The 25,295-nt window shown below is 42.0% G+C and overlaps 11 non-coding genes and 67 pseudogenes across 11 annotated transcripts; all 78 read left to right on the plus strand.

Annotated features, from left to right (window-relative positions):
• Window positions 1-10: 10 nt before the first annotated feature.
• On the plus strand, window positions 11-129 carry LOC134960069 (5S ribosomal RNA). Its single transcript, XR_010187694.1, has one exon. It is a non-coding gene; the product is annotated as a 5S ribosomal RNA (ribosomal RNA).
• A 92-nt stretch (window positions 130-221) lies between these two features.
• LOC134961075 (5S ribosomal RNA) lies at window positions 222-340 on the plus strand (annotated as a pseudogene).
• Window positions 341-447: 107 nt separating this feature from the next.
• On the plus strand, window positions 448-566 carry LOC134962840 (5S ribosomal RNA; annotated as a pseudogene).
• A 106-nt stretch (window positions 567-672) lies between these two features.
• LOC134962096 (5S ribosomal RNA) lies at window positions 673-791 on the plus strand (annotated as a pseudogene).
• A 107-nt stretch (window positions 792-898) lies between these two features.
• LOC134961574 (5S ribosomal RNA) lies at window positions 899-1,017 on the plus strand (annotated as a pseudogene).
• A 332-nt stretch (window positions 1,018-1,349) lies between these two features.
• Window positions 1,350-1,468, plus strand: LOC134961592 (5S ribosomal RNA; annotated as a pseudogene).
• A 108-nt stretch (window positions 1,469-1,576) lies between these two features.
• On the plus strand, window positions 1,577-1,695 carry LOC134962653 (5S ribosomal RNA; annotated as a pseudogene).
• Window positions 1,696-1,802: 107 nt separating this feature from the next.
• On the plus strand, window positions 1,803-1,921 carry LOC134962779 (5S ribosomal RNA; annotated as a pseudogene).
• A 107-nt stretch (window positions 1,922-2,028) lies between these two features.
• On the plus strand, window positions 2,029-2,147 carry LOC134961076 (5S ribosomal RNA; annotated as a pseudogene).
• Window positions 2,148-2,254: 107 nt separating this feature from the next.
• On the plus strand, window positions 2,255-2,373 carry LOC134962841 (5S ribosomal RNA; annotated as a pseudogene).
• Window positions 2,374-2,479: 106 nt separating this feature from the next.
• On the plus strand, window positions 2,480-2,599 carry LOC134964880 (5S ribosomal RNA; annotated as a pseudogene).
• A 107-nt stretch (window positions 2,600-2,706) lies between these two features.
• Window positions 2,707-2,825, plus strand: LOC134959869 (5S ribosomal RNA; annotated as a pseudogene).
• Window positions 2,826-3,157: 332 nt separating this feature from the next.
• LOC134961765 (5S ribosomal RNA) lies at window positions 3,158-3,276 on the plus strand (annotated as a pseudogene).
• Window positions 3,277-3,383: 107 nt separating this feature from the next.
• Window positions 3,384-3,502, plus strand: LOC134959181 (5S ribosomal RNA). The gene has a single exon (XR_010187256.1). It is a non-coding gene; the product is annotated as a 5S ribosomal RNA (ribosomal RNA).
• Window positions 3,503-3,609: 107 nt separating this feature from the next.
• On the plus strand, window positions 3,610-3,728 carry LOC134961077 (5S ribosomal RNA; annotated as a pseudogene).
• Window positions 3,729-3,835: 107 nt separating this feature from the next.
• Window positions 3,836-3,954, plus strand: LOC134962842 (5S ribosomal RNA; annotated as a pseudogene).
• A 106-nt stretch (window positions 3,955-4,060) lies between these two features.
• On the plus strand, window positions 4,061-4,179 carry LOC134962098 (5S ribosomal RNA; annotated as a pseudogene).
• A 107-nt stretch (window positions 4,180-4,286) lies between these two features.
• LOC134959870 (5S ribosomal RNA) lies at window positions 4,287-4,405 on the plus strand (annotated as a pseudogene).
• Window positions 4,406-4,737: 332 nt separating this feature from the next.
• Window positions 4,738-4,856, plus strand: LOC134962133 (5S ribosomal RNA; annotated as a pseudogene).
• Window positions 4,857-4,963: 107 nt separating this feature from the next.
• Window positions 4,964-5,082, plus strand: LOC134961275 (5S ribosomal RNA; annotated as a pseudogene).
• Window positions 5,083-5,189: 107 nt separating this feature from the next.
• On the plus strand, window positions 5,190-5,308 carry LOC134960470 (5S ribosomal RNA; annotated as a pseudogene).
• Window positions 5,309-5,415: 107 nt separating this feature from the next.
• Window positions 5,416-5,534, plus strand: LOC134959046 (5S ribosomal RNA). Its single transcript, XR_010187160.1, has one exon. It is a non-coding gene; the product is annotated as a 5S ribosomal RNA (ribosomal RNA).
• Window positions 5,535-5,641: 107 nt separating this feature from the next.
• Window positions 5,642-5,760, plus strand: LOC134962315 (5S ribosomal RNA; annotated as a pseudogene).
• A 107-nt stretch (window positions 5,761-5,867) lies between these two features.
• On the plus strand, window positions 5,868-5,986 carry LOC134960051 (5S ribosomal RNA; annotated as a pseudogene).
• A 107-nt stretch (window positions 5,987-6,093) lies between these two features.
• Window positions 6,094-6,212, plus strand: LOC134961128 (5S ribosomal RNA). Its single transcript, XR_010187852.1, has one exon. It is a non-coding gene; the product is annotated as a 5S ribosomal RNA (ribosomal RNA).
• A 106-nt stretch (window positions 6,213-6,318) lies between these two features.
• On the plus strand, window positions 6,319-6,437 carry LOC134961039 (5S ribosomal RNA; annotated as a pseudogene).
• A 107-nt stretch (window positions 6,438-6,544) lies between these two features.
• Window positions 6,545-6,663, plus strand: LOC134962918 (5S ribosomal RNA; annotated as a pseudogene).
• A 107-nt stretch (window positions 6,664-6,770) lies between these two features.
• Window positions 6,771-6,889, plus strand: LOC134959182 (5S ribosomal RNA). The gene has a single exon (XR_010187257.1). It is a non-coding gene; the product is annotated as a 5S ribosomal RNA (ribosomal RNA).
• A 107-nt stretch (window positions 6,890-6,996) lies between these two features.
• On the plus strand, window positions 6,997-7,115 carry LOC134961273 (5S ribosomal RNA; annotated as a pseudogene).
• A 107-nt stretch (window positions 7,116-7,222) lies between these two features.
• LOC134964625 (5S ribosomal RNA) lies at window positions 7,223-7,341 on the plus strand. The gene has a single exon (XR_010188232.1). It is a non-coding gene; the product is annotated as a 5S ribosomal RNA (ribosomal RNA).
• Window positions 7,342-7,448: 107 nt separating this feature from the next.
• On the plus strand, window positions 7,449-7,567 carry LOC134959133 (5S ribosomal RNA). The gene has a single exon (XR_010187208.1). It is a non-coding gene; the product is annotated as a 5S ribosomal RNA (ribosomal RNA).
• Window positions 7,568-7,674: 107 nt separating this feature from the next.
• Window positions 7,675-7,793, plus strand: LOC134963999 (5S ribosomal RNA; annotated as a pseudogene).
• Window positions 7,794-7,885: 92 nt separating this feature from the next.
• Window positions 7,886-8,004, plus strand: LOC134963374 (5S ribosomal RNA; annotated as a pseudogene).
• A 107-nt stretch (window positions 8,005-8,111) lies between these two features.
• Window positions 8,112-8,230, plus strand: LOC134962843 (5S ribosomal RNA; annotated as a pseudogene).
• A 106-nt stretch (window positions 8,231-8,336) lies between these two features.
• Window positions 8,337-8,455, plus strand: LOC134962099 (5S ribosomal RNA; annotated as a pseudogene).
• A 107-nt stretch (window positions 8,456-8,562) lies between these two features.
• On the plus strand, window positions 8,563-8,681 carry LOC134961575 (5S ribosomal RNA; annotated as a pseudogene).
• A 332-nt stretch (window positions 8,682-9,013) lies between these two features.
• Window positions 9,014-9,132, plus strand: LOC134961593 (5S ribosomal RNA; annotated as a pseudogene).
• A 108-nt stretch (window positions 9,133-9,240) lies between these two features.
• LOC134962654 (5S ribosomal RNA) lies at window positions 9,241-9,359 on the plus strand (annotated as a pseudogene).
• A 107-nt stretch (window positions 9,360-9,466) lies between these two features.
• On the plus strand, window positions 9,467-9,585 carry LOC134962780 (5S ribosomal RNA; annotated as a pseudogene).
• Window positions 9,586-9,692: 107 nt separating this feature from the next.
• Window positions 9,693-9,811, plus strand: LOC134961079 (5S ribosomal RNA; annotated as a pseudogene).
• A 107-nt stretch (window positions 9,812-9,918) lies between these two features.
• Window positions 9,919-10,037, plus strand: LOC134962844 (5S ribosomal RNA; annotated as a pseudogene).
• Window positions 10,038-10,143: 106 nt separating this feature from the next.
• Window positions 10,144-10,262, plus strand: LOC134962100 (5S ribosomal RNA; annotated as a pseudogene).
• Window positions 10,263-10,369: 107 nt separating this feature from the next.
• On the plus strand, window positions 10,370-10,488 carry LOC134959872 (5S ribosomal RNA; annotated as a pseudogene).
• A 332-nt stretch (window positions 10,489-10,820) lies between these two features.
• Window positions 10,821-10,939, plus strand: LOC134962632 (5S ribosomal RNA; annotated as a pseudogene).
• Window positions 10,940-11,046: 107 nt separating this feature from the next.
• LOC134959187 (5S ribosomal RNA) lies at window positions 11,047-11,165 on the plus strand. The gene has a single exon (XR_010187261.1). It is a non-coding gene; the product is annotated as a 5S ribosomal RNA (ribosomal RNA).
• A 107-nt stretch (window positions 11,166-11,272) lies between these two features.
• On the plus strand, window positions 11,273-11,391 carry LOC134961081 (5S ribosomal RNA; annotated as a pseudogene).
• A 107-nt stretch (window positions 11,392-11,498) lies between these two features.
• LOC134962845 (5S ribosomal RNA) lies at window positions 11,499-11,617 on the plus strand (annotated as a pseudogene).
• Window positions 11,618-11,723: 106 nt separating this feature from the next.
• Window positions 11,724-11,842, plus strand: LOC134962102 (5S ribosomal RNA; annotated as a pseudogene).
• Window positions 11,843-11,949: 107 nt separating this feature from the next.
• On the plus strand, window positions 11,950-12,068 carry LOC134961767 (5S ribosomal RNA; annotated as a pseudogene).
• Window positions 12,069-12,400: 332 nt separating this feature from the next.
• LOC134961594 (5S ribosomal RNA) lies at window positions 12,401-12,519 on the plus strand (annotated as a pseudogene).
• A 108-nt stretch (window positions 12,520-12,627) lies between these two features.
• LOC134962656 (5S ribosomal RNA) lies at window positions 12,628-12,746 on the plus strand (annotated as a pseudogene).
• Window positions 12,747-12,853: 107 nt separating this feature from the next.
• LOC134961805 (5S ribosomal RNA) lies at window positions 12,854-12,972 on the plus strand (annotated as a pseudogene).
• A 107-nt stretch (window positions 12,973-13,079) lies between these two features.
• LOC134961082 (5S ribosomal RNA) lies at window positions 13,080-13,198 on the plus strand (annotated as a pseudogene).
• A 107-nt stretch (window positions 13,199-13,305) lies between these two features.
• LOC134962846 (5S ribosomal RNA) lies at window positions 13,306-13,424 on the plus strand (annotated as a pseudogene).
• A 106-nt stretch (window positions 13,425-13,530) lies between these two features.
• LOC134962103 (5S ribosomal RNA) lies at window positions 13,531-13,649 on the plus strand (annotated as a pseudogene).
• Window positions 13,650-13,756: 107 nt separating this feature from the next.
• Window positions 13,757-13,875, plus strand: LOC134959873 (5S ribosomal RNA; annotated as a pseudogene).
• A 332-nt stretch (window positions 13,876-14,207) lies between these two features.
• On the plus strand, window positions 14,208-14,326 carry LOC134962633 (5S ribosomal RNA; annotated as a pseudogene).
• A 107-nt stretch (window positions 14,327-14,433) lies between these two features.
• LOC134959198 (5S ribosomal RNA) lies at window positions 14,434-14,552 on the plus strand. Its single transcript, XR_010187271.1, has one exon. It is a non-coding gene; the product is annotated as a 5S ribosomal RNA (ribosomal RNA).
• Window positions 14,553-14,659: 107 nt separating this feature from the next.
• Window positions 14,660-14,778, plus strand: LOC134961083 (5S ribosomal RNA; annotated as a pseudogene).
• A 107-nt stretch (window positions 14,779-14,885) lies between these two features.
• LOC134962610 (5S ribosomal RNA) lies at window positions 14,886-15,004 on the plus strand (annotated as a pseudogene).
• Window positions 15,005-15,110: 106 nt separating this feature from the next.
• LOC134961777 (5S ribosomal RNA) lies at window positions 15,111-15,229 on the plus strand (annotated as a pseudogene).
• Window positions 15,230-15,340: 111 nt separating this feature from the next.
• LOC134961577 (5S ribosomal RNA) lies at window positions 15,341-15,459 on the plus strand (annotated as a pseudogene).
• Window positions 15,460-15,566: 107 nt separating this feature from the next.
• Window positions 15,567-15,685, plus strand: LOC134961596 (5S ribosomal RNA; annotated as a pseudogene).
• Window positions 15,686-15,793: 108 nt separating this feature from the next.
• LOC134962657 (5S ribosomal RNA) lies at window positions 15,794-15,912 on the plus strand (annotated as a pseudogene).
• A 107-nt stretch (window positions 15,913-16,019) lies between these two features.
• LOC134961806 (5S ribosomal RNA) lies at window positions 16,020-16,138 on the plus strand (annotated as a pseudogene).
• A 107-nt stretch (window positions 16,139-16,245) lies between these two features.
• On the plus strand, window positions 16,246-16,364 carry LOC134961084 (5S ribosomal RNA; annotated as a pseudogene).
• A 107-nt stretch (window positions 16,365-16,471) lies between these two features.
• LOC134962847 (5S ribosomal RNA) lies at window positions 16,472-16,590 on the plus strand (annotated as a pseudogene).
• Window positions 16,591-16,696: 106 nt separating this feature from the next.
• LOC134962104 (5S ribosomal RNA) lies at window positions 16,697-16,815 on the plus strand (annotated as a pseudogene).
• A 107-nt stretch (window positions 16,816-16,922) lies between these two features.
• On the plus strand, window positions 16,923-17,041 carry LOC134959874 (5S ribosomal RNA; annotated as a pseudogene).
• A 332-nt stretch (window positions 17,042-17,373) lies between these two features.
• LOC134962634 (5S ribosomal RNA) lies at window positions 17,374-17,492 on the plus strand (annotated as a pseudogene).
• Window positions 17,493-17,599: 107 nt separating this feature from the next.
• Window positions 17,600-17,718, plus strand: LOC134959210 (5S ribosomal RNA). The gene has a single exon (XR_010187283.1). It is a non-coding gene; the product is annotated as a 5S ribosomal RNA (ribosomal RNA).
• Window positions 17,719-17,825: 107 nt separating this feature from the next.
• Window positions 17,826-17,944, plus strand: LOC134961610 (5S ribosomal RNA; annotated as a pseudogene).
• Window positions 17,945-18,051: 107 nt separating this feature from the next.
• On the plus strand, window positions 18,052-18,170 carry LOC134962781 (5S ribosomal RNA; annotated as a pseudogene).
• Window positions 18,171-18,277: 107 nt separating this feature from the next.
• Window positions 18,278-18,396, plus strand: LOC134959789 (5S ribosomal RNA; annotated as a pseudogene).
• A 107-nt stretch (window positions 18,397-18,503) lies between these two features.
• On the plus strand, window positions 18,504-18,622 carry LOC134960531 (5S ribosomal RNA; annotated as a pseudogene).
• Window positions 18,623-18,729: 107 nt separating this feature from the next.
• Window positions 18,730-18,848, plus strand: LOC134959911 (5S ribosomal RNA; annotated as a pseudogene).
• A 107-nt stretch (window positions 18,849-18,955) lies between these two features.
• On the plus strand, window positions 18,956-19,074 carry LOC134964231 (5S ribosomal RNA). The gene has a single exon (XR_010188196.1). It is a non-coding gene; the product is annotated as a 5S ribosomal RNA (ribosomal RNA).
• Window positions 19,075-19,181: 107 nt separating this feature from the next.
• Window positions 19,182-19,300, plus strand: LOC134963441 (5S ribosomal RNA; annotated as a pseudogene).
• Window positions 19,301-25,295: the final 5,995 nt, after the last annotated feature.

Raw genomic sequence — 25,295 nt, forward strand, 5'->3', positions numbered from 1 at the left:
AACAGAGCTAATCTACAGCCACACCACACTGGATACACCCAATCTCATCTGATCTTGGAAGCTAAGCAGTGTTGGGCCTGGTTAGTACTTGGATGGGAGACCACCTGGGAATAGAAGGTGCTGTAGGTGTTTTTATACTGCCAACACCGTTTTGTTCAAACTTATTCATTTATGTACCAGTAGTTAGAAGTAGAAAAGTTCTAACAGAAACCACAAAGCTCATCTACAGCCACACTACACTGGATACGCCCAATCACATCTGATCTTGGAAGCTAAGCAGTGTTGGGCATGGTTAGTACTTGTATGGGAGACCACCGGAGAATACGAGGTGCTGTAGGTATTTTTATACTGCCAACACCGTTCTGTTGATGCATTCCATTTTCAAACTTATTTATTTATGTACCAGTAGTTAGAAGTAGAAAAGTTCTAACAGAAACCACAAAGCTCATCTACAGCCACACCACACTGTATACGACCAATCTCACCTGACTTTGGAAGGTAAGTAGTGTTGGGCCTGGTTAGTACTTGGGTGGGAGACCACCTGGGAATACAAGGTGCTGTAGGTATTTTTATACTGCCAACACCGTTCTGTTGATGCATTCCATTTTCAAACTAATCATTTATGTACCAGTAGTTAGAAGTAGAAAAGTTCTAACAGAAACCACAAAGCTCATCTACAGCCACACCACGCTGGATACGCCCAAACTCATCTGATCTTGGAAGCTAAGCAGGGCTGGGTCTGGTTAGTACTTGGAAGGGAGACCACCTGGGAATACAAGGTGCTGTATTTATTTTTATACTGCCAACACCGTTCTGTTGATGCATTCCATTTTCAAACTCTTTCATTTATTTACCAGTAGTTAGAAGTAGAAAAGTTCAAACTGAAACAACAAAGCTCAACTACAGCCACACCACACTGGATACACGCAATCTCATCTGATCTTGGAAGCTAAGCAGTGTTTGGCCTGGTTAGTACTTGGAGGGGATACCACATGGGAATACAAGGTGCTGTAGGTATTTTTATACTGCCAACACCGTTCTGTTGATGCATTACATTTTCAAACTTATTTATTTATGTACCAGTAGTTAGAAGTAGAAAAGTTCTAACAGAAACCACAAAGCTCATCAGCAGCCCACCACACCGGATATGCTTAATCTCATCTGATCTAGGAAGCTAATCAGTGTTGGGCCTGGTTAGTACTTGGATTGGAGACCACCTGGTAATACAAGGTGCTGCAGGTGTTTTTATACTGCCAACATCGTTCTGTTGATGCATTCCATTTTCAAACTTATTCATTTATGTACCAGTAGCTAGAAGTAGAAAAGTTCTAACAGAAACGGAAAAGCTCATCTACAGCCACACCACACTGGATACGCCCGATCTCATCTGATCTTGGAAACTAAGCAGTACTGGACCTGGTTAGTACTTGGATGGGAGACCACCTGGGAATACAAGGTGCTGCAGATATATTTTATACTGCCAACACCGTTCTGTTGATGCATTCTATTTTCAAACTTTTACAATTATTTACCAATAGTTAGAAGTAGAAAAGTTCTAACAGAAACCACAAAGCTCATTTACAGCCACACCACACTGGATACGCCCAATCTCATCTGATCTTGGAAACTTAGCAGTATTGGGCCTGGTTAGTACTTGGATGGGAGACCACCTGGGAATAGAAGGTGCTGTAGGTATTTGTATACTGCCAACACCGTTCTGTTGATGCATTCCATTTTCAAACTTATTCATTTATGTACCAGTAGTTAGAAGTAGAAAAGTTCTAACAGAAAGCGAAAAGCTCATCTACAGCCACACCACACTGGATACGCCCAATCTCATCTGATCTTGGAAACTAAGCAGTACTGGACCTGGTTAGTACTTGGATGGCAGACCACCTGGGAATAGAAGGTGCTGTAGGTATTTTTATACTGCCAACACCGTTCTGTTGATGCATTCCATTTTCAAACTTATTCATTTATGTACCAGTAGTTAGAAGTAGAAAAGTTCTAACAGAAACCACAAAGCTCATCTACAGCCACACTACACTGGATACGCCCAATCACATCTGATCTTGGAAGCTAAGCAGTGTTGGGCATGGTTAGTACTTGTATGGGAGACCACCGGAGAATACGAGGTGCTGTAGGTATTTTTATACTGCCAACACCGTTCTGTTGATGCATTCCATTTTCAAACTTATTTATTTATGTACCAGTAGTTAGAAGTAGAAAAGTTCTAACAGAAACCACAAAGCTCATCTACAGCCACACCACACTGTATACGACCAATCTCACCTGACTTTGGAAGGTAAGTAGTGTTGGGCCTGGTTAGTACTTGGGTGGGAGACCACCTGGGAATACAAGGTGCTGTAGGTATTTTTATACTGCCAACACCGTTCTGTTGATGCATTCCATTTTCAAACTAATCATTTATGTACCAGTAGTTAGAAGTAGAAAAGTTCTAACAGAAACCACAAAGCTCATCTACAGCCACACCACGCTGGATACGCCCAAACTCATCTGATCTTGGAAGCTAAGCAGGGCTGGGTCTGGTTAGTACTTGGGAAGGGAGACCACCTGGGATTACAAGGTGCTGTATTTATTTTTATACTGCCAACACCGTTCTGTTGATGCATTCCATTTTCAAACTCTTTCATTTATTTACCAGTAGTTAGAAGTAGAAAAGTTCAAACTGAAACAACAAAGCTCAACTACAGCCACACCACACTGGATACACGCAATCTCATCTGATCTTGGAAGCTAAGCAGTGTTTGGCCTGGTTAGTACTTGGATGGGAGACCACATGGGAATACAAGGTGCTGTAGGTATTTTTATACTGCCAACACCGTTCTGTTGATGCATTACATTTTCAAACTTATTTATTTATGTACCAGTAGTTAGAAGTAGAAAAGTTCTAACAGAAACTACAAAGCTCATCAGCAGCCCACCACACCGGATATGCTTAATCTCATCTGATCTAGGAAGCTAATCAGTGTTGGGCCTGGTTAGTACTTGGATTTGAGACCACCTGGTAATACAAGGTGCTGCAGGTGTTTTTATACTGCCAACACCGTTCTGTTGATGCATTCCATTTTCAAACTTATTCATTTATGTACCAGAAGCTAGAAGTAGAAAAGTTCTAACAGAAACGGAAAAGCTCATCTACAGCAACACCACACTGGATATGCCCGATCTCATCTGATCTTGGAAACTAAGCAGTACTGGACCTGGTTAGTACTTGGATGGGAGACCACCTGGGAATAGAAGGTGCTGTAGGTATTTTTATACTGCCAACACCGTTCTGTTGGTGCATTCCATTTTCAAACTTATTCATTTATGTACCAATAGTTAGAAGTAGAAAAGTTCTAACAGAAACCACAAAGCTTATCTACAGCCACACCACACTGTATACGCCCAATCTCATCTGATCTTGGAAGCTAAGTAGTGTTGGGCCTGGTTAGTACTTGGGTGGGAGACCACCTGGGAATACAAGGTGCTGTAAGTATTTTTATACTGCCAACACCGTTCTATTGATGCATTCCATTTTCAAACTTATTCATTTATGTACCAGTAGTTAGAAGTAGAAAAGTTCTAACAGAAACCACAAAGCTCATCTACAGCCACACTACACTGGATACGCCCAATCACATCTGATCTTGGAAGCTAAGCAGTGTTGGGCATGGTTAGTACTTGTATGGGAGACCACCGGAGAATACGAGGTGCTGTAGGTATTTTTATACTGCCAACACCGTTCTGTTGATGCATTCCATTTTCAAACTTATTTATTTATGTACCAGTAGTTAGAAGTAGAAAAGTTCTAACAGAAACCACAAAGCTCATCTACAGCCACACCACACTGTATACGACCAATCTCACCTGACTTTGGAAGGTAAGTAGTGTTGGGCCTGGTTAGTACTTGGGTGGGAGACCACCTGGGAATACAAGGTGCTGTAGGTATTTTTATACTGCCAACACCGTTCTGTTGATGCATTCCATTTTCAAACTAATCATTTATGTACCAGTAGTTAGAAGTAGAAAAGTTCTAACAGAAACCACAAAGCTCATCTACAGCCACACCACGCTGGATACGCCCAAACTCATCTGATCTTGGAAGCTAAGCAGGGCTGGGTCTGGTTAGTACTTGGAAGGGAGACCACCTGGGAATACAAGGTGCTGTATTTATTTTTATACTGCCAACACCGTTCTGTTGATGCATTCCATTTTCAAACTCTTTCATTTATTTACCAGTAGTTAGAAGTAGAAAAGTTCAAACTGAAACAACAAAGCTCAACTACAGCCACACCACACTGGATACACGCAATCTCATCTGATCTTGGAAGCTAAGCAGTGTTTGGCCTGGTTAGTACTTGGATGGGAGACCACATGGGAATACAAGGTGCTGTAGGTATTTTTATACTGCCAACACCGTTCTGTTGATGCATTACATTTTCAAACTTATTTATTTATGTACCAGTAGTTAGAAGTAGAAAAGTTCTAACAGAAACCACAAAGCTCATCAGCAGCCCACCACACCGGATATGCTTAATCTCATCTGATCTAGGAAGCTAATCAGTGTTGGGCCTGGTTAGTACTTGGATTGGAGACCACCTGGTAATACAAGGTGCTGCAGGTGTTTTTATACTGCCAACACCGTTCTGTTGATGCATTCCATTTTCAAACTTATTCATTTATGTACCAGTAGCTAGAAGTAGAAAAGTTCTAACAGAAACGGAAAAGCTCATCTACAGCCACACCACACTGGATACGCCCGATCTCATCTGATCTTGGAAACTAAGCAGTACTGGACCTGGTTAGTACTTGGATGGGAGACCACCTGGGAATGCAAGGTGCTGCAGATATTTTTATACTGCCAACACCGTTCTGTTGATGCATTCTATTTTCAAACTTTTACAATTATTTACCAATAGTTAGAAGTAGAAAAGTTCTAACAGAAACCACAAAGCTCATTTACAGCCACACCACACTGGATACGCCCAATCTCATCTGATCTTGGAAACTTAGCAGTGTTGGGCCTGGTTAGTACTTGGATGGGAGACCACCTGGGAATAGAAGGTGCTGTAGGTATTTGTATACTGCCAACACCGTTTTGTTGATGCATTCCATTTTCAAACTTATTCATTTATGTACCAGTAGTTAGAAGTAGAAAAGTTCTAACAGAAACCACAAAGCTCATCTACAGCCACACTACACTGGATACGCCCAATCACATCTGATGTTGGAAGCTAAGCAGTGTTGGGCCTATTTAGTACTTGGATGGGAGACCACCTGGGAATACGAGGTGCTGTAGGTATTTTAATACTGCCAACACCGTTCTGTTGATGCATTCCATTTTCAAACTTATTAATTTATGTACCAGTAGTTAGAAGTAGAAAAGTTCTAACAGAAACCACAAAGCTCATCTACAGCCACACCACACTGTATACGCCCAATCTCATCTGATCTTGGAAGCTAAGTAGTGTTGGGCCTGGTTAGTACTTGGGTGGGAGACTACCTGGGAATACAAGGTGCTGTAGGTATTTTTATACTGCCAACACCGTTCTGTTAATGCATTCCATTTTCAAACTTATTAATTTATGTACCAGTAGTTAGAAGTAGAAAAGTTCTAACAGAAACCACAAAGCTCATCTACAGCCACACCACACTGGATACGCCCTATCTCATCTGATCTTGGAAACTAAGCAGTATTGAGCCTGGTTAGTACTTGGATGGGAGACCACCTGGGAATACAAGGTGCTGTAGGTGTTTTTGTACTGCCAACACCGTTTTGTTGATGCATTCCATTTTCAAACTTATTCATTTATGTACCAGTAGTTAGAAGTAGAAAAGTTCTAACAGAAACCACAAAGCTCATCTACAGCCACACTACACTTGATACGCCCAATCACATCTGATCTTGGAAGCTAAGCAGTGTTGGGCCTATTTAGTACTTGGATGGGAAACCACCTGGGAATACGAGGTGCTGTAGGTATTTTTATACTGCCGACACCGTTCTGTTGATGCATTCCATTTTCAAACTTATTAATTTATGTACCAGTAGTTAGAAGTAGAAAAGTTCTAACAGAAACCACAAAGCTCATCTACAGCCACACCACACTGTATACGCCCAATCTCATCTGATCTTGGAAGCTAAGTAGTGTTGGGCCTGGTTAGTACTTGGGTGGGAGACCACCTGGGAATACAAGGTGCTGTAGGTATTTTTATACTGCCAACACCGTTCTGTTGATGCATTCCATTTTCATACTATTCATTTATGTACCAGTAGTTAGAAGTAGAAAAGTTCTAACAGAAACCACAAAGCTCATCTACAGCCACACCACACTGGATACGCCCAAACTCATCTGATCTTGGAAGCTAAGCAGTATTGGGTCTGGTTAGTACTTGGATGGGAGACCACCTGGGAATAGAAGGTGCTGTAGGTATTTTTATACTGCCAACACCGTTCTGTTGATGCATTCCATTTTCAAACTTATTCATTTATGTACCAGAAGCTAGAAGTAGAAAAGTTCTAACAGAAACCGAAAAGCTCATCTACAGCCACACCACAGTGGATACGCCCAATCTCATCTGATCTTGGAAACTAAGCAGTACTGGACCTGGTTAGTACTTGGATGGGAGACCACCTGGGAATAGAAGGTGCTGTAGGTATTTTTATACTGCCAACACCGTTCTGTTGATGCATTCCATTTTCAAACTTATTCATTTATGTACCAGTAGTTAGAAGTAGAAAAGTTCTAACAGAAACCACAAAGCTCATCTACAGCCACACCACACTGTATACGCCCAATCTCATCTGATCTTGGAAGCTAAGTAGTGTTGGGCCTGGTTAGTACTTGGGTGGGAGACCACCTGGGAATACAAGGTGCTGTAAGTATTTTTATACTGCCAACACCGTTTTGTTGATGCATTCCATTTTCAAACGTATTAATTTATGTACCAATAGTTAGAAGTAGAAAAGTTCTAACAGAAACCACAAAGCTCATTTACAGCCACACCACACTGGATACGCCCAATCTCATCTGATCTTGGAAACTTAGCAGTGTTGGGCCTGGTTAGTACTTGGATGGGTGACCACCTGAGAATAGAAGGTGCTGTAGGTATTTGTATACTGCCAACACCGTTCTGTTGATGCATTCCATTTTCAAACTTATTCATTTATTTACCAGTAGTTAGAAGTAGATAAGTTCTAACAGAAACCACCAAGCTCATCTACAGCCACACCACACTAGATACGCCCAATCTCATCTGATCTTGGAAGCTAAGCAGTGTTGGGCCTGGTTAGTACTTGGATAGGAGACCACCTGGGAATACAAGGTGCTGTAGGTTTTTTTATACTGCCAACACCGTTCTGTTGATGCATTCCATTTTCAAACTCTTTCATTTATTTACCAGTAATTAGAAGTAGAAAAGTTCTAACAGAAACAACAGAGCTAATCTACAGCCACACCACACTGGATACACCCAATCTCATCTGATCTTGGAAGCTAAGCAGTGTTGGGCCTGGTTAGTACTTGGATGGGAGACCACCTGGGAATACAAGGTGCTGTAGGTATTTTTATACTGCCAACACCGTTCTGTTGATGCATTCCATTTTCAAACTTTTTCATTTATGTACCAGTAGTTAGAATTAGGAAAGATCTAATAGAAACCACGAAGCTCATCTACAGCCTCACCACACTGGATACGCCCTATCTCATCTGATATTGGAAACTAAGCAGTATTGGGCCTGGTTAGTACTTGGATGGGAGACCACCTGGGAATAGAAGGTGCTGTAGGTGTTTTTATACTGCCAACACCGTTTTGTTCAAACTTATTCATTTATGTACCAGTAGTTAGAAGTAGAAAAGTTCTAACAGAAACCACAAAGCTCATCTACAGCCACACTACACTGGATACGCCCAATCACATCATATCTTGGAAGCTAAGCAGTGTTGGGCATGGTTAGTACTTGTATGGGAGACCACCGGAGAATACGAGGTGCTGTAGGTATTTTTATACTGCCAACACCGTTCTGTTGGTGCATTCCATTTTCAAACTTATTTATTTATGTACCAGTAGTTAGAAGTAGAAAAGTTCTAACAGAAACCACAAAGCTCATCTACAGCCACACCACACTGTATACGACCAATCTCACCTGACTTTGGAAGGTAAGTAGTGTTGGGCCTGGTTAGTACTTGGGTGGGAGACCACCTGGGAATACAAGGTGCTGTAGGTATTTTTATACTGCCAACACCGTTCTGTTGATGCATTCCATTTTCAAACTAATCATTTATGTACCAGTAGTTAGAAGTAGAAAAGTTCTAACAGAAACCACAAAGCTCATCTACAGCCACACCACGCTGGATACGCCCAAACTCATCTGATCTTGGAAGCTAAGCAGGGCTGGGTCTGGTTAGTACTTGGAAGGGAGACCACCTGGGAATACAAGGTGCTGTATTTATTTTTATACTGCCAACACCGTTCTGTTGATGCATTCCATTTTCAAACTCTTTCATTTATTTACCAGTAGTTAGAAGTAGAAAAGTTCAAACTGAAACAACAAAGCTCAACTACAGCCACACCACACTGGATACACGCAATCTCATCTGATCTTGGAAGCTAAGCAGTGTTTGGCCTGGTTAGTACTTGGAGGGGATACCACATGGGAATACAAGGTGCTGTAGGTATTTTTATACTGCCAACACCGTTCTGTTGATGCATTACATTTTCAAACTTATTTATTTATGTACCAGTAGTTAGAAGTAGAAAAGTTCTAACAGAAACCACAAAGCTCATCAGCAGCCCACCACACCGGATATGCTTAATCTCATCTGATCTAGGAAGCTAATCAGTGTTGGGCCTGGTTAGTACTTGGATTGGAGACCACCTGGTAATACAAGGTGCTGCAGGTGTTTTTATACTGCCAACACCGTTCTGTTGATGCATTCCATTTTCAAACTTATTCATTTATGTACCAGTAGCTAGAAGTAGAAAAGTTCTAACAGAAACGGAAAAGATCATCTACAGCCACACCACACTGGATACGCCCGATCTCATCTGATCTTGGAAACTAAGCAGTACTGGACCTGGTTAGTACTTGGATGGGAGACCACCTGGGAATACAAGGTGCTGCAGATATATTTTATACTGCCAACACCGTTCTGTTGATGCATTCTATTTTCAAACTTTTACAATTATTTACCAATAGTTAGAAGTAGAAAAGTTCTAACAGAAACCACAAAGCTCATTTACAGCCACACCACACTGGATACGCCCAATCTCATCTGATCTTGGAAACTTAGCAGTATTGGGCCTGGTTAGTACTTGGATGGGAGACCACCTGGGAATAGAAGGTGCTGTAGGTATTTGTATACTGCCAACACCGTTCTGTTGATGCATTCCATTTTCAAACTTATTCATTTATGTACCAGTAGTTAGAAGTAGAAAAGTTCTAACAGAAAGCGAAAAGCTCATCTACAGCCACACCACACTGGATACGCCCAATCTCATCTGATCTTGGAAACTAAGCAGTACTGGACCTGGTTAGTACTTGGATGGCAGACCACCTGGGAATAGAAGGTGCTGTAGGTATTTTTATACTGCCAACACCGTTCTGTTGATGCATTCCATTTTCAAACTTATTCATTTATGTACCAGTAGTTAGAAGTAGAAAAGTTCTAACAGAAACCACAAAGCTCATCTACAGCCACACTACACTGGATACGCCCAATCACATCTGATCTTGGAAGCTAAGCAGTGTTGGGCATGGTTAGTACTTGTATGGGAGACCACCGGAGAATACGAGGTGCTGTAGGTATTTTTATACTGCCAACACCGTTCTGTTGATGCATTCCATTTTCAAACTTATTTATTTATGTACCAGTAGTTAGAAGTAGAAAAGTTCTAACAGAAACCACAAAGCTCATCTACAGCCACACCACACTGTATACGACCAATCTCACCTGACTTTGGAAGGTAAGTAGTGTTGGGCCTGGTTAGTACTTGGGTGGGAGACCACCTGGGAATACAAGGTGCTGTAGGTATTTTTATACTGCCAACACCGTTCTGTTGATGCATTCCATTTTCAAACTAATCATTTATGTACCAGTAGTTAGAAGTAGAAAAGTTCTAACAGAAACCACAAAGCTCATCTACAGCCACACCACGCTGGATACGCCCAAACTCATCTGATCTTGGAAGCTAAGCAGGGCTGGGTCTGGTTAGTACTTGGAAGGGAGACCACCTGGGAATACAAGGTGCTGTATTTATTTTTATACTGCCAACACCGTTCTGTTGATGCATTCCATTTTCAAACTCTTTCATTTATTTACCAGTAGTTAGAAGTAGAAAAGTTCAAACTGAAACAACAAAGCTCAACTACAGCCACACCACACTGGATACACGCAATCTCATCTGATCTTGGAAGCTAAGCAGTGTTTGGCCTGGTTAGTACTTGGATGGGAGACCACATGGGAATACAAGGTGCTGTAGGTATTTTTATACTGCCAACACCGTTCTGTTGATGCATTACATTTTCAAACTTATTTATTTATGTACCAGTAGTTAGAAGTAGAAAAGTTCTAACAGAAACCACAAAGCTCATCAGCAGCCCACCACACCGGATATGCTTAATCTCATCTGATCTAGGAAGCTAATCAGTGTTGGGCCTGGTTAGTACTTGGATAGGAGACCACCTGGTAATACAAGGTGCTGCAGGTGTTTTTATACTGCCAACACCGTTCTGTTGATGCATTCCATTTTCAAACTTATTCATTTATGTACCAGAAGCTAGAAGTAGAAAAGTTCTAACAGAAACGGAAAAGCTCATCTACAGCAACACCACACTGGATACGCCCGATCTCATCTGATCTTGGAAACTAAGCAGTACTGGACCTGGTTAGTACTTGGATGGGAGACCACCTGGGAATAGAAGGTGCTGTAGGTATTTTTATACTGCCAACACCGTTCTGTTGGTGCATTCCATTTTCAAACTTATTCATTTATGTACCAATAGTTAGAAGTAGAAAAGTTCTAACAGAAACCACAAAGCTCATCTACAGCCACACCACACTGTATACGCCCAATCTCATCTGATCTTGGAAGCTAAGTAGTGTTGGGCCTGGTTAGTACTTGGGTGGGAGACCACCTGGGAATACAAGGTGCTGTAAGTATTTTTATACTGCCAACACCGTTCTATTGATGCATTCCATTTTCAAACTTATTCATTTATGTACCAGTAGTTAGAAGTAGAAAAGTTCTAACAGAAACCACAAAGCTCATCTACAGCCACACTACACTGGATACGCCCAATCACATCTGATCTTGGAAGCTAAGCAGTGTTGGGCATGGTTAGTACTTGTATGGGAGACCACCGGAGAATACGAGGTGCTGTAGGTATTTTTATACTGCCAACACCGTTCTGTTGATGCATTCCATTTTCAAACTTATTTATTTATGTACCAGTAGTTAGAAGTAGAAAAGTTCTAACAGAAACCACAAAGCTCATCTACAGCCACACCACACTGTATACGACCAATCTCACCTGACTTTGGAAGGTAAGTAGTGTTGGGCCTGGTTAGTACTTGGGTGGGAGACCACCTGGGAATACAAGGTGCTGTAGGTATTTTTATACTGCCAACACCGTTCTGTTGATGCATTCCATTTTCAAACTAATCATTTATGTACCAGTAGTTAGAAGTAGAAAAGTTCTAACAGAAACCACAAAGCTCATCTACAGCCACACCACGCTGGATACGCCCAAACTCATCTGATCTTGGAAGCTAAGCAGGGCTGGGTCTGGTTAGTACTTGGAAGGGAGACCACCTGGGAATACAAGGTGCTGTATTTATTTTTATACTGCCAACACCGTTCTGTTGATGCATTCCATTTTCAAACTCTTTCATTTATTTACCAGTAGTTAGAAGTAGAAAAGTTCAAACTGAAACAACAAAGCTCAACTACAGCCACACCACACTGGATACACGCAATCTCATCTGATCTTGGAAGCTAAGCAGTGTTTGGCCTGGATAGTACTTGGAGGGGATACCACATGGGAATACAAGGTGCTGTAGGTATTTTTATACTGCCAACACCGTTCTGTTGATGCATTACATTTTCAAACTTATTTATTTATGTACCAGTAGTTAGAAGTAGAAAAGTTCTAACAGAAACCACAAAGCTCATCAGCAGCCCACCACACCGGATATGCTTAATCTCATCTGATCTAGGAAGCTAATCAGTGTTGGGCCTGGTTAGTACTTGGATTGGAGACCACCTGGTAATACAAGGTGCTGCAGGTGTTTTTATACTGCCAACACCGTTCTGTTGATGCATTCCATTTTCAAACTTATTCATTTATGTACCAGTAGCTAGAAGTAGAAAAGTTCTAACAGAAACGGAAAAGCTCATCTACAGCCACACCACACTGGATACGCCCGATCTCATCTGATCTTGGAAACTAAGCAGTACTGGACCTGGTTAGTACTTGGATGGGAGACCACCTGGGAATACAAGGTGCTGCAGATATATTTTATACTGCCAACACCGTTCTGTTGATGCATTCTATTTTCAAACTTTTACAATTATTTACCAATAGTTAGAAGTAGAAAAGTTCTAACAGAAACCACAAAGCTCATTTACAGCCACACCACACTGGATACGCCCAATCTCATCTGATCTTGGAAACTTAGCAGTATTGGGCCTGGTTAGTACTTGGATGGGAGACCACCTGGGAATAGAAGGTGCTGTAGGTATTTGTATACTGCCAACACCGTTCTGTTGATGCATTCCATTTTCAAACTTATTCATTTATGTACCAGTAGTTAGAAGTAGAAAAGTTCTAACAGAAAGCGAAAAGCTCATCTACAGCCACACCACACTGGATACGCCCAATCTCATCTGATCTTGGAAACTAAGCAGTACTGGACCTGGTTAGTACTTGGATGGCAGACCACCTGGGAATAGTAGGTGCTGTAGGTATTTTTATACTGCCAACACCGTTCTGTTGATGCATTCCATTTTCAAACTTATTCATTTATGTACCAGTAGTTAGAAGTAGAAAAGTTCTAACAGAAACCACAAAGCTCATCTACAGCCACACTACACTGGATACGCCCAATCACATCTGATCTTGGAAGCTAAGCAGTGTTGGGCATGGTTAGTACTTGTATGGGAGACCACCGGAGAATACGAGGTGCTGTAGGTATTTTTATACTGCCAACACCGTTCTGTTGATGCATTCCATTTTCAAACTTATTTATTTATGTACCAGTAGTTAGAAGTAGAAAAGTTCTAACAGAAACCACAAAGCTCATCTACAGCCACACCACACTGTATACGACCAATCTCACCTGACTTTGGAAGGTAAGTAGTGTTGGGCCTGGTTAGTACTTGGGTGGGAGACCACCTGGGAATACAAGGTGCTGTAGGTATTTTTATACTGCCAACACCGTTCTGTTGATGCATTCCATTTTCAAACTAATCATTTATGTACCAGTAGTTAGAAGTAGAAAAGTTCTAACAGAAACCACAAAGCTCATCTACAGCCACACCACGCTGGATACGCCCAAACTCATCTGATCTTGGAAGCTAAGCAGGGCTGGGTCTGGTTAGTACTTGGAAGGGAGACCACCTGGGAATACAAGGTGCTGTATTTATTTTTATACTGCCAACACCGTTCTGTTGATGCATTCCATTTTCAAACTCTTTCATTTATTTACCAGTAGTTAGAAGTAGAAAAGTTCAAACTGAAACAACAAAGCTCAACTACAGCCACACCACACTGGATACACGCAATCTCATCTGATCTTGGAAGCTAAGCAGTGTTTGGCCTGGTTAGTACTTGGATGGGAGACCACATGGGAATACAAGGTGCTGTAGGTATTTTTATACTGCCAACACCGTTCTGTTGATGCATTACATTTTCAAACTTATTTATTTATGTACCAGTAGTTAGAAGTAGAAAAGTTCTAACAGAAACCACAAAGCTCATCAGCAGCCCACCACACCGGATATGCTTAATCTCATCTGATCTAGGAAGCTAATCAGTGTTGGGCCTGGTTAGTACTTGGATTGGAGACCACCTGGTAATACAAGGTGCTGCAGGTGTTTTTATACTGCCAACACCGTTCTGTTGATGCATTCCATTTTCAAACTTATTCATTTATGTACCAGAAGCTAGAAGTAGAAAAGTTCTAACAGAAACGGAAAAGCTCATCTACAGCAACACCACACTGGATACGCCCGATCTCATCTGATCTTGGAAACTAAGCAGTACTGGACCTGGTTAGTACTTGGATGGGAGACCACCTGGGAATAGAAGGTGCTGTAGGTATTTTTATACTGCCAACACCGTTCTGTTGGTGCATTCCATTTTCAAACTTATTCATTTATGTACCAATAGTTAGAAGTAGAAAAGTTCTAACAGAAACCACAAAGCTCATCTACAGCCACACCACACTGTATACGCCCAATCTCATCTGATCTTGGAAGCTAAGTAGTGTTGGGCCTGGTTAGTACTTGGGTGGGAGACCACCTGGGAATACAAGGTGCTGTAAGTATTTTTATACTGCCAACACCGTTCTATTGATGCATTCCATTTTCAAACTTATTCATTTATGTACCAGTAGTTAGAAGTAGAAAAGTTCTAACAGAAACCACAAAGCTCATCTACAGCCACACTACACTGGATACGCCCAATCACATCTGATCTTGGAAGCTAAGCAGTGTTGGGCATGGTTAGTACTTGTATGGGAGACCACCGGAGAATACGAGGTGCTGTAGGTATTTTTATACTGCCAACACCGTTCTGTTGATGCATTCCATTTTCAAACTTATTTATTTATGTACCAGTAGTTAGAAGTAGAAAAGTTCTAACAGAAACCACAAAGCTCATCTACAGCCACACCACACTGTATACGACCAATCTCACCTGACTTTGGAAGGTAAGTAGTGTTGGGCCTGGTTAGTACTAGGGTGGGAGACCACCTGGGAATACAAGGTGCTGTAGGTATTTTTATACTGCCAACACCGTTCTGTTGATGCATTCCATTTTCAAACTAATCATTTATGTACCAGTAGTTAGAAGTAGAAAAGTTCTAACAGAAACCACAAAGCTCATCTACAGCCACACCACGCTGGATACGCCCAAACTCATCTGATCTTGGAAGCTAAGCAGGGCTGGGTCTGGTTAGTACTTGGAAGGGAGACCACCTGGGAATACAAGGTGCTGTATGTATTTATTTTTATACTGCCAACACCGTTCTGTTGATGCATTCCATTTTCAAACTCTTTCATTTATTTACCAGTAGTTAGAAGTAGAAAAGTTCAAACTGAAACAACAAAGCTCAACTACAGCCACACCACACTGGATACACGCAATCTCATCTGATCTTGGAAGCTAAGCAGTGTTTGGCCTGGTTAGTACTTGGAGGGGATACCACATGGGAATACAAGGTGCTGTAGGTATTTTTATACTGCCAACACCGTTCTGTTGATGCATTCCATTTTCAAACTTATTCATTTATGTACCAGTAGCTAGAAGTAGAAAAGTTCTAACAGAAACGGAAAAGCTCATCTACAGCCACACCACACTGGATACGCCCGATCTCATCTGATCTTGGAAACTAAGCAGTACTGGACCTGGTTAGTACTTGGATGGGAGACCACCTGGGAATACAAGGTGCTGCAGATATATTTTATACTGCCAACACCGTTCTGTTGATACATTCTATTTTCAAACTTTTACAATTATTTACCAATAGTTAGAAGTAGAAAAGTTCTAACAGAAACCACAAAGCTCATTTACAGCCACACCACACTGGATACGCCCAATCTCATCTGATCTTGGAAACTTAGCAGTATTGGGCCTGGTTAGTACTTGGATGGGAGACCACCTGGGAATAGAAGGTGCTGTAGGTATTTGTATACTGCCAACACCGTTCTGTTGATGCATTCCATTTTCAAACTTATTCATTTATGTACCAGTAGTTAGAAGTAGAAAAGTTCTAACAGAAAGCGAAAAGCTCATCTACAGCCACACCACACTGGATACGCCCAATCTCATCTGATCTTGGAAACTAAGCAGTACTGGACCTGGTTAGTACTTGGATGGCAGACCACCTGGGAATAGTAGGTGCTGTAGGTATTTTTATACTGCCAACACCGTTCTGTTGATGCATTCCATTTTCAAACTTATTCATTTATGTACCAGTAGTTAGAAGTAGAAAAGTTCTAACAGAAACCACAAAGCTCATCTACAGCCACACTACACTGGATACGCCCAATCACATCTGATCTTGGAAGCTAAGCAGTGTTGGGCATGGTTAGTACTTGTATGGGAGACCACCGGAGAATACGAGGTGCTGTAGGTATTTTTATACTGCAAACACCGTTCTGTTGATGCATTCCATTTTCAAACTTATTTATTTATGTACCAGTAGTTAGAAGTAGAAAAGTTCTAACAGAAACCACAAAGCTCATCTACAGCCACACCACACTGTATACGACCAATCTCACCTGACTTTGGAAGGTAAGTAGTGTTGGGCCTGGTTAGTACTTGGGTGGGAGACCACCTGGGAATACAAGGTGCTGTAGGTATTTTTATACTGCCAACACCGTTCTGTTGATGCATTCCATTTTCAAACTAATCATTTATGTACCAGTAGTTAGAAGTAGAAAAGTTCTAACAGAAACCACAAAGCTCATCTACAGCCACACCACGCTGGATACGCCCAAACTCATCTGATCTTGGAAGCTAAGCAGGGCTGGGTCTGGTTAGTACTTGGAAGGGAGACCACCTGGGAATACAAGGTGCTGTATTTATTTTTATACTGCCAACACCGTTCTGTTGATGCATTCCATTTTCAAACTCTTTCATTTATTTACCAGTAGTTAGAAGTAGAAAAGTTCAAACTGAAACAACAAAGCTCAACTACAGCCACACCACACTGGATACACGCAATCTCATCTGATCTTGGAAGCTAAGCAGTGTTTGGCCTGGTTAGTACTTGGATGGGAGACCACATGGGAATACAAGGTGCTGTAGGTATTTTTATACTGCCAACACCGTTCTGTTGATGCATTACATTTTCAAACTTATTTATTTATGTACCAGTAGTTAGAAGTAGAAAAGTTCTAACAGAAACCACAAAGCTCATCAGCAGCCCACCACACCGGATATGCTTAATCTCATCTGATCTAGGAAGCTAATCAGTGTTGGGCCTGGTTAGTACTTGGATTGGAGACCACCTGGTAATACAAGGTGCTGCAGGTGTTTTTATACTGCCAACACCGTTCTGTTGATGCATTCCATTTTCAAACTTATTCATTTATGTACCAGAAGCTAGAAGTAGAAAAGTTCTAACAGAAACGGAAAAGCTCATCTACAGCAACACCACACTGGATACGCCCGATCTCATCTGATCTTGGAAACTAAGCAGTACTGGACCTGGTTAGTACTTGGATGGGAGACCACCTGGGAATAGAAGGTGCTGTAGGTATTTTTATACTGCCAACACCGTTCTGTTGGTGCATTCCATTTTCAAACTTATTCATTTATGTACCAATAGTTAGAAGTAGAAAAGTTCTAACAGAAACCACAAAGCTCATCTACAGCCACACCACACTGTATACGCCCAATCTCATCTGATCTTGGAAGCTAAGTAGTGTTGGGCCTGGTTAGTACTTGGGTGGGAGACCACCTGGGAATACAAGGTGCTGTAAGTATTTTTATACTGCCAACACCGTTCTATTGATGCATTCCATTTTCAAACGTATTAATTTATGTACCAATAGTTAGAAGTAGAAAAGTTCTAACAGAAACCACAAAGCTCATTTACAGCCACACCACACTGGATACGCCCAATCTCATCTGATCTTGGAAACTAAGCAGTGTTGTGCCTGGTTAGTACTTGGATGGGAGACCACCTGGGAATCGAAGGTGCTGTAGGTATTTGTATACTGCCAACACCGTTCTGTTGATGCATTCCATTTTCAAACTTATTCATTTATGTACCAGTAGTTAGAAGTGGAAAAGTTCTAACAGAAACCGAAAAGCTCATCTACAGCCACACCACACTGGATACGCCCAATCTCATCTGATCTTGGAAACTAAGCAGTACTGGACCTGGTTAGTACTTGGATGGCAGACCACCTGGGAATAGAAGGTGCTGTAGGTATTTTTATACTGCCAACACCGTTCTGTTGATGCATTCCATTTTCAAACTTATTCATTTATGTACCAGTAGTTAGAAGTAGAAAAGTTCTAACAGAAACCACAAAGCTCATCTACAGCCACACCACGCTGTATACGCCCAATCTCATCTGATCTTGGAAGCTAAGTAGTGTTGGGCCTGGTTAGTACTTGGGTGGGAGACCACCTGGGAATACAAGGTGCTGTATGTATTTTTATACTGCCAACACCATTCTGTTGATGCATTCCATTTTCAAACTTATTCATTTATGTACCAGTAGTTAGAAGTAGAAAAGTTCTAACAGAAACCACAAAGCTCATCTACAGCCACACCACAGTGTATACGCCCAATCTCATCTGATCTTGGAAGCTAAGTAGTGTTGGGCCTGGTTAGTACTTGGGTGGGAGACCACCTGGGAATACAAGGTGCTGTAAGTATTTTTATACTGCCAACACCGTTCTGTTGATGCATTACATTTTCAAACTTATTAATTTATGTACCAATAGTTAGAAGTAGAAAAGTTCTAACAGAAACCACAAAGCTCATTTACAGCCACACCACACTGGATACGCCCAATCTCATCTGATCTTGGAAACTAAGCAGTGTTGGGCCTGGTTAGTACTTGGATGGGAGACCACCTGGGAATAGAAGGTGCTGTAGGTATTTGTATACTGCCAACACTGTTCTGTTGATGCATTCCATTTTCAAACTATTTCATTTATTTACCAGTAATCAGAAGTAGAAAAGTTCTAACAGAAACAACAGAGCTCATCTACAGCCACACCACACTGGATACACCCAATCTCATCTGATCTTGGAAACTAAGCAGTATTGGGCCTGGTTAGTACTTGGATGGGAGACCACCTGGGAATACAAGGTGCTGTAGGTATTTTTATACTGCCAACACCGTTCTGTTGATGCATTCCATTTTCAAACTTTTTCATTTATGTACTAGTAGTTAGAAGTAGGAAAGATCTAATAGAAACCACAAAGCTCATCTACAGCCACACCACACTGGATACGCCCTATCTCATCTGATCTTGGAAACTAAGCAGTATTGAGCCTGGTTAGTACTTGGATGGGAGACCACCTGGGAATACAAGGTGCTATAGGTGTTTTTATACTGCCAACACCGTTTTGTTGATGCATTCCATTTTCAAACTTATTCATTTATGTACCAGTAGTTAGAAGTAGAAAAGTTCTAACAGAAACCACAAAGCTCATCTACAGCCACACTACACTGGATACGCCCAATCACATCTGATCTTGGAAGCTAAGCAGTGTTGGGCCTGATAAAGCTAAATATTTATCTTATATAATACCCTTTATGAGGTCTAAGAACACTGTACGCTATCTACGTATGAAGTACCGTAAGGGTACGCACGTTGCGTAACAATCGCTTAGCCGTAGTCGAGACGCTCAAGCGTCACGTTCGCTCACGGCCAAGAGATCACGGGCAAGCACGCTATTGGCTGCTGACTAACTTAATGATTCGCTATAGCGTAGCGGACGCTCGGGACCACGAGGAGATCACCAGCGGCGCTAACGCTCACAATGTTAAACCTTTGTATCTAAACCATAAACAGTGTATTGTGCAGTAAAACCTTAGTGTAATGATAGAGTGTAAATGCAACACAGTATAACCTTATTACCTTTAAAGCTGTTCTAGCGTCACCGACGCTCTGAGAATACTTAACACTATAAGAATTACACAGATACCGTGCTTAGGGTCCAACGCCTAATATACATATTATGAATGATATACTTGCAAAAGAATGAATACAAATACAAATCATACACTACAATATAACATAGACTACCTAACCAGATAACTACACAGGAAATATAATACAATTACTATTTAAGGGAAAATAAGAGAGAAAGAGGAGAAGAGAGAGAGAGAGAGAAATTGGCCCACAATAACAAGAAGATCAATATAGTTGCGGAGAAACACTTACGCACAAGGGGAAACGATCGCATGCGCTTCGATATCCAGCTCCCGATTATCAGCAATGAGAACCGTTGAAGAGAGTGAACTGGATATGGTCGGCCTGCCTATTTATGCCCCACACACAATACAATTCAATGGTCCCTACAATCTCATTGTTCATTGGACACAGGAATTCGGCTTCGCTTTATAACAAAAGGTCATAGGTTGATTCATACAGGTGGGCTGTGACTGCTTCCAACTGTTCAGGTGGGTGGGATACTGGGTTTCCCGCCGCATGACTAAATAAGAACAAATAATAGTAAATGGACATAAACTTCTTATGTCCATAACTATTCGCACGAGCGATTAATCCGCTCCAAACCAACACCGGAATATTGCTATTTAAATACTCTTCCGATGGGTACCAAACACCACTGTATGACCCCTGTTAGACCCTTCGTACAATACAAAGAGGGATCTCTCTGTTCAGGAACATGCTATGTTAACTAAACTTTCAGAATCTATCAAAGGGACCATGATCTACAAAATACATTATATAGTGAAAATATGTAATGATTGAGTCGCACGCTACGATCACATAAACTCTACCGTAAATACGCATACCGTGCGCCTGCGGGTGCCCGCGGCTGTGAGTATGCGCACGTACGGGAGAGCGTACGCATGCGCAGCACGGACCTGTGTGAGGTGAAAATATGGTAGTGTGCATAGAGATATTTTTCTGACTTTGACAGTCCACCCTTTGGCAGTCAACAATAACTGCCACCTTCTAAAACATTTCAAAAAGAGAAAAATATATGTCAGGGGTTAATACATTTCCATGGTTGGGTAAGGGAGGAGAGAGGAGAAGGTGTGAAGAGGGTATGACCTAGTGAGATAGTAGAAGCATGTGTGTATGAGTCCATGTTTGGGGGGTCATGTATCATCGTGCCGTACGTGTGGTACATCAAGCTTCGAGGTATTGCGAAGTATACATTTGAATTCCTTCTTATCCCGTGGTACGGGTCTGTGGATGGGCTGTCAAACTTTACCGAGCTCTTTTCGGCTTTGGTTGTAACAAAATGGGGGAGCACATTTTAGTTGATGATACATGAATGGGGGAGATATGTGACTGCTGATATCTGTGCCTGTATTCCCTATCGACTATGTGTGTCATTACCTGAGGGATGTAGAAATGAAGAAAAGACATAATTACGGTAAATGCGGTGGTATTCTATGTCAGGTAAATGTACATTCGTCGATTGAGGTCTTGTTTGGTGTCTGTTGAATGCAGTCTTCTTTGTGCTTTTGCCCATAAGGTGCGAGCAAAAGCTGTCAATGTCCATAGATTTACAAAAGTGTTGGGCTAGCGTAATTTTAAAATTTCTAGGGAAACTGGGGATCCATGGCATAGTTCATCAAAAATCTGTGTATAAGGTTGTCAAAACTTCTTTAATCCCTCTGTTGTCTGTATATCGGCTCATCAAATTCCTCGTCCAAGTGGGTCTTTTTACCTTGGAGGAAACGGAAAAACAGGTGAAAGAAACGGACCGTAGAAATCGCATTTTCATCACATCATTGTTTCTACATTTGGGTCATAAATCAAGTCCATTGGAATTACAGTTTCCTCACTCCTCAAACTCATTACCCTAGTACGACGATTGCACCTCATTAAAGCCTGACCGCATCTAAATATCAAACCAATCGTTATGATAACACCTAAGATACATAGGAGAAACTTCCCAACATCCATTATGACTCCTTGAGCCCAGTCTCCTAAACCAGAGAACCAATTTCGCGGGTTCAACCATGACACCCAACCAGTCAGCTCATTACCTACAGCAGCAAGAGTGAGATTGTGTCTCCTGCGAAATTCCCACTTCAGTTGGAGAATATCGTCCATCTTTTGGTCTATGACCTCGACCGGGTCCTCGGTGCTATTCGTAATATATGTGCAACATTTCACGCCGTATTGTGTTGCCAGTGTGACACAATATCCGCCTGTCACTGCTGTGAGGTAATTAAGAACCATTCTATGCTGTACCAGTTCTGTTTTATAAGCTTGAAGTTCCCTTCCAGTGTACCTAAACGTGTCATCATACATTTCAGTGATATTATCTAACAAATTGGCGAGCGCAGATATGTATTTATAATTCAACACTCCTCTGGCGGTGCGAGTGATGTCTAACGCGATTAGAAACTGAATCCCGGTGGATTCATGGATCATGTCAGAGGCCGGATGCTCTGTTCTTTCTATCAGGTGCCGTTTAACTACGTGCTCGTAATGGGTGTGAGTATAAGGAGTTTGGGCAACACGGTGTATGTCTTTCATTTTGTCATGTGATACAGTCATTACTTCAGGCAGTACTTTTCCAATATAACACAATCCTTCAGAGTTTGGGGCAAGCCACTTATACGCCTTTCTCCCGCATATGAAATATGCATCATCGGGGAGAACATATGGGACGGAGTAGGACATAACCATATTACACACCTTCCATGTGAAATCTCCTAACCCTAATTCTTCCATCTGCTTAGGACACGTATCAGGTTGTACGATATGTGCACAGTGTCCTGGTGATACCTCTCCAACTCTCGTAATCCCATTTCCTAAGGTATACCTATACCGGAAAGATTTTCCTCTACTGGCTATGTGGCGTATAAGCTCTGTATCTGTAGGCATTCTATCTGCTCTATGCGAAAAGGTCATGGTTTGATTACTCCATGACACTTCCCAATTTCCCGGCTTTCGGGGATTGGAGATGTTAAAACATAATAGGGACCTATCCATATGGTATTGGTGGAGCTTCAAACTAGGAGGGCTGGAGATATTAAACCTCCTGTCCACCGGTCTCCCACCACTTAACTCAAGTACCTCCCCTAACGTTAAAGGAAATGGTACTAGCCCTGATTTGCTATGACCTTGAGGTGCTTGAGAGCATACCCAACAATCTGTTTTATTTAACACACTACCCACTAAGGAGTGATAGTCACTCAATGGATGCCGGTCCATATGGATATTAAAACTGGATTGGCATTTCTTTATGCACCCATCCTCAATGACATTGTTACAGAGCCGACAGATACAGTTTTCTTCAGCTAACAATCCTTCACAATTCCTTCTATGGTCAATGCTATCGGATCGTTTTCTGATACTCGCCTTTGCTTGTTGATTATGTTGTTCTTGGAAAACTACGCCTCCATCTCTGTCATCAGAACCCATTCCAGAACCTCTCTCGACCTCCATGGTACTCTCGCCGGAACAGACTGCTCTGGTCAACATCATGGTCAACAGGAAAATCCGGATCACAGTCTCTTGGGGCAAGTCCATCTTGTAGGAGGAAACGGAGAAGAATGAGAAGGGGGAAAAATAATTTGAGGGAGAGGGGATGGGAAGTTGGAGAAAAACAATAAAAGGGAACAGGGGATCGACAACTGCTTTTGGTCTTGTGATTTTCAATGCTCAGGTGCCGCCTCAATCCTCCTGGAACAGACACTCCAGTGATACAACCTCTACCGTCTGTTCCTTATCACGGAACCTCTCTGGATCAGCAACCTTCTTACAGTGGGACGAATGAACCCAAGTCTCTCTCTCAGCAACCTTCAATGCTGTAGTGCTAGTCAATAAGACCTGGTATGGTCCTTCCCATCTGTCAATAAGGCAACCTGAGCGTAGAAAATTCTGTATCATTACATAATCCCCAGGTTCAATGTCATGACAATTACTATCTGGTAAATCAGGAATCACTAACTTCAGATTATCATTTTGATTCCTTAACTGTTTACTCATGTTAATCAAGTATTTTACAGTCACTTCATTGTTACACTTCAAATCATCCTGAGGGTTAATCATAACATGCGGTTGTCGAGCAAACAAGATTTCAAAGGGAGACAGATTAAGAGGGGACCTGGGAGTGGTTCTGATGCTGTACAGTACAATGGGTAAAGCTTCTGGCCATGTCAATCCTGTCTCTGCCATCACTTTACTCAGTTTATTTTTAATAGTGCTGTTCACTCTTTCCACTTTCGCACTCGCCTGTGGACGGTATGGAGTGTGCAGCTTGCTATCAATTCCCATCAATTTACACATTCCTTGGAAGACATCACCTGTAAAATGGGTACCCCTATCACTTTCGATAATTCTAGGGATACCATATCTACATACAAATTCCTGCACAATTTTCTTAGCAGTAAACATAGCGGTATTTGTGGCCGCTGGAAATGCTTCGACCCAATTTAAGAAAACATCTATACAAACAAGTACATATTTCAAATTTCGACAAGGGGGTAATTGAAAAAAGTCAATCTGTATTACCTGGAAAGGGCCGCCGGCAGGTGGGATATGAGATGGTTCTGTAGGTATTGCCTTTCCGATGTTCTTTCTCAGACAGGTAAGGCATGACATTGCCCTTTTACTCGCATGAGATGAAAATCCTGGGGCACACCAATATGCTCTTACCAACTTGCACATCCCTTCCTTGCCCAGATGAGTCAGCCCGTGAGCTGCCTCAGCTAAACATGGAAGGTATGCTCTGGGGGCCACTGGTTTACCGTGTCCATCCGTCCAGAGTCCTGAGGACTCCTGGCCATATCCTTTTGCCTTCCAGACTGCCTTTTCCTGTGTGGAACACAAATTTTGCATCTCACACAACTTCTGTGTGTTGATGGTATTAAATACCATAAGTTGTGTGGTGTCTGTCTGTCTGGGGGTAGCAGCTGCTAATTTAGCAGCTTCGTCTGCTCGGCTGTTACCAAGTGATACTGGGTCTTGGCTATATGTGTGTGCTTTACATTTGATAACAGCCACTCTGTCGGGTTCCTGTATCGCTGTTAGAAGCCTTTTTATGTGAGCTGCATGCGCTACCGGTGTACCAGCTGCCGTCATGAAATTTCTGAGGCGCCATAGGGCTCCGAAATCATGGACTACCCCGAATGCGTATCTAGAATCGGTGTAGATATTGGCTGATTTGCCCTTAGCCAATTCACATGCTCTGGTTAGGGCGACCAGTTCAGCAACCTGGGCTGAGTGAGGTGGGCCTAGCGGTTCCGCTTCTATGGTGCCTTGGTCATCTACGACTGCGTATCCAGTACACAAGTCTCCCGAGTCTGACTGTCTATGACAACTACCGTCCGTGTAGAACGTAAGTTCTACATCTTCCAGTGGGTTGTCACTGATGTCAGGC

Source organism: Pseudophryne corroboree, chromosome 9 (genome assembly GCF_028390025.1).
Source record: "Pseudophryne corroboree isolate aPseCor3 chromosome 9, aPseCor3.hap2, whole genome shotgun sequence".
Lineage (NCBI taxonomy): Eukaryota > Metazoa > Chordata > Amphibia > Anura > Myobatrachidae > Pseudophryne > Pseudophryne corroboree.